The following is a 3,994-nucleotide window of genomic DNA, read 5'->3' as shown; positions in this document are numbered from 1 at the left end:
ATCTGTTACAATTAACTCTTCCTTTAGTCATACCTTCATACATTACAAAGCCAGAGATACAGTCTAGGGACAAATGAGATGCCTCAGTGGGCAGAGGTATTCGTGATCAGGTCTGAGAGCCCGAATACAAAGCATTTAATTGGGAGCTGGCTTACAATTTCCGAGGCTAAGTCAATAAAAGCCACACCCACTCCAACAAGGGCAACCCTCCTAATCATTCTAATATTTATAAATAGTGCCACTCCTGGATGACTAAGCATTCAAATATAGAAGCGTACGGAGGCCATGTTTATTAAAAGTACCACAAGACAGAATATTCTTTAGAGGAAATGACACTGAACTTCAATTTAAGCACAAAAATACTTTAATGAGCCATTTGTGCTTTGGGAATGTAGACAAATCAGTACAGTACCCAAGGTATTAACTTTTCTAATCTATAAGATGAAAGGGTAACAAAGTAACAGATCCTTTTAGATCAACAATTTTTTAAGCTACAATGTGAACCAAAAAGAAAATAGTAGAAGAATTATTTCTCCTGGATTTTTCACTTTGAAATTACTACTAAAGCATACCAGAAAAGTTTTAGCCTCTATGATGTCTTCAATAAGACATTTTAGAGTAAAAAGCTAGGATCTCACCTAAAATGTCAAAAGTTTAAAGAAAAAAATAAAAGACAAGTGTTAAAAACAGACAATAGTAGCCTGATAATGGTGCGGGAGAATTGTCTGCATTCTGTCAATTATGTTTTAAATAAATGCTGATTGGCCAGGCAGGAGGTGTAGGTGGGAAACCAGACAAAAAGTGGAAATGATGCAAGGAGAGCAGGAGAATTCTCGGGAGGAGGAAGTTGATTCCTCCCATTCCTGTCCAGATCACCGAAGCAGCAGGATGTGAGCTGCCCCACTGAAAAAGGTACTGAGCCACATGGCTAAAATAGATAAGAAAAATGGGTTAGTCAAGATGTGAGAGCTAGCCAGTAAGAAGCCTGACCTAACGGACCAATCAGCTTTATAACTTACGGAGTCCTCTATGTCATTTTCTTTGGGGATAAACAGTTGGGGGGCCGGTCTGGACAGAAATCCGAACAAGCCAGCCCCGATCATGTTACATGATAGAAAATAACAACATTGAAATCTTAGAAAAGAAAGGAAAAGCAGGTCATGGGAACAGGTTTATTTCTCAGGTCTGATGAGTGCATGACATAAAAGTTAAAAAAAATTAGTATGCCATGTGGCTAAGATCTTAAAATTTAAGACAAGATATCAAATATTTAACAAAATATTTCCATCCTCCTATTGGTAAAATTTGATGATAGTTTTTCTTAAATGTAAGTTCATGGTTCATTACAGCTGGCAATCAGCAAAGTTTCACATATAAATGAATCTAATTATTACCAAATTTGTCTAATTACTCAGCCAAAATACTATAGAAACTAATGTAATAATAATAATAAATAAAGACATGCATAGGTACAAATTTATCTACTCTTCAAAATGTATTCTGTTTTTATTTCTGCAAATGTGATGACTATGTACATAAAAATATTTATTTTGTTTTTATTCATACTATTCATACTATACTGGACAATCATTTTTAGGTCAACAAAATTATTTTTGTTTTTGACAGTCTTTATTGGTCATACCTATTCTCACTGTCCTGCCAACATAACTTTCTCTCAACTTTTTGCCCTTCCTTCTCTCTTTCTGCTTTTAAATAACCCATTGAGTCCCATAGTGCCGCTAATGTGTGGATGGGTATCTACAGGAGCATGGATGGAGTCAACTACGGGGCATGGATAATCAACTGATACCCTTTTCTGGAAGAAAAATGACTCTCCTGCTCTCAAAGGCTGTCAACTGCCAATAGTTCCTCAATTAGGAGTCTATCCCCTAATCATAATGGGGTTTTTTTTGAGAACTTTATACATGAATACTAAATTACCATTTCCAACCATCTCTCTCCAAATCCTCCTCTGGTCCCCCTACTGCTGTTTGGCTGCAGCTGCTGTGGTGAGGAATGACATGGAGCTCAACAAACACTTGTAGAAGCTCATTAGGAAATGGCAGGGTAGGAGGGTCAGTGGACTGAGAGGTGAAGTGAAGGGCCAAACAGGCAGATAGAACTAATTTTTTTAACTTTTATTTTATTATTATTATTATTATTATTATTATTATTAAAATTTTCACCTCCTCCCCTCCTCCCATTTCACTCCCCATTCCTCCTCCTCCTCCCTCTCCAGTCCAAAGAGCAGTCAGGGTTCCCTGCCCTGTGGAAAGTCCAAGGTCCTCTCCCCTCCATCCAGGTCTAGGAAGGTGAGCATTCAAACAGACTAGGTTCTCACAAAGCCAGTACATGCAGTAGAATCAAAACCCAGTGTTGAGTGAGGTAACCCAGACCCAAAAAGAGGAATATGGTATGTACTCACTCATAAGTGAATTCTAGCCATAATTAAAGGACATTGAGCCTATAATTAGTGATCCTAGAGAAGCTAAATAAGAAGGTAAACCCAAAGAAAATCATATAGTTATCCACCTGGATATTGGAAGTAGGCAAGATTGCCAGACAAAACTTAGGTGCACGGCGGTGTGGGGGGGGTGGATGTAAGGGGAGATGGGTAGAGAGGAGAGAGAAGGGGAGGATTCAGGAGATCTTGGGGGAATGGGATGGGTGGGATGGAGGAAGGGTGGATATGGGAGCAGGGAAGTAAATATCTTAATTAAGGGAGCCATTTTAGGGTTTACAAGAGACTTGTCTCTAGAGGGGTTTCCAGGTCCAAGGAGAGGTCCCCAGATTGTTCCTTGGGCAGCAGAGGAGAGGGTGCCTGAACTGACCTTGTCCCATAGCCACACTGATGAGTATCTTGCATATCACCATCGAACCTTCATCTGGAGATGGATGGAGAAAGAGACAGAGACCCACATTGGAGCACTGGACTGAGCTCCCAACGTCCAAATGAGGAGCAGAAGGAGGGAGAACATGAGCAAGGAAGTCAGGACCATGAGGGGTTCGCCCAACAACGGAGACGGTGGGACTGATCTAATGGGAGCTCACCAAGGTCAGCTGAACTGGGACTGATGGAGCATGTGATCAAAATGGACACTCTGAACGTGGATGACAATGAAGGCTGACTGAGAAGCCAAGGACAATGGCACTGGGTTTTTATTCTGCTGCATGAACTGCTTTTGTGGGAGCCTGGTTTGTTTGGATGCTCACCTTTATAGATCTGGGAGGAGGGGGAAGGACCTTGGACTTCCCACGGGGCAGGGAGCCCAGACTGCTCTTAAGACTAGATAGGGAGGGGGAGGTGGGGAGGGGGAGAGAAATGAGAGGTGGAAATTTTTAATAAATAAATAAATAAATAAATAAATAAATAAATAAACAGAAAATTTTAAACAAACAAACAAACAAAAAACCCAGTGTCATTGTCCTTGGCTTCTCAGTCAGTCCTCCCTGTCAGCCACATTCAGCGAGTCCGGTTTGATCACATGCTCCATCAGTCCCAGTCCAGCTGATCTTGGTGAGCTCCCATTAGATCAGTCCCACCATCACAGTGGATGGGCACACCCCTCGTGGTCCTGACTTCCTTGCTCATGTTTTCTCTCCTTCTGCTCCTCATAAGGACCTTGGGAGCTCAGTCCAGTGCTCCAATGTGGATCTCTGTCTCTATCTCCATCCATCGCCAGGTGAGGGTTCTATGGTGATATGCAAGATATTCATCAGTGTGGCTATAGGAGAAGGCCAGTTCAGGCACCCTCTCCTCCGCTGCCCAAGGAACAAGCTGGGGACATCTCCTTGGACACCTGGGAACCCCTCTAGAGTCCAGTCTCTTGCCAACCCTAAAATGGCTCCCTTAATTAAGATCTATACTTCCCTGTTCCCATATCCACCCTTCCTCCCTCCCAACCGTCCCATTTCCCCAAGCTCTCCCCCATCCCTCCCTTCTCACTTCTCTTTCCCCATCTCCCCTTACCCCCACCCCACTCCCACCCCCAAG

Source organism: Myodes glareolus, chromosome 25 (assembly GCF_982192425.1).
Source record: "Myodes glareolus chromosome 25, mMyoGla1.1, whole genome shotgun sequence".
NCBI classification, from domain to species: Eukaryota; Metazoa; Chordata; class Mammalia; order Rodentia; family Cricetidae; genus Myodes; species Myodes glareolus.
Note: the sequence above shows the minus strand (reverse complement) of the source record.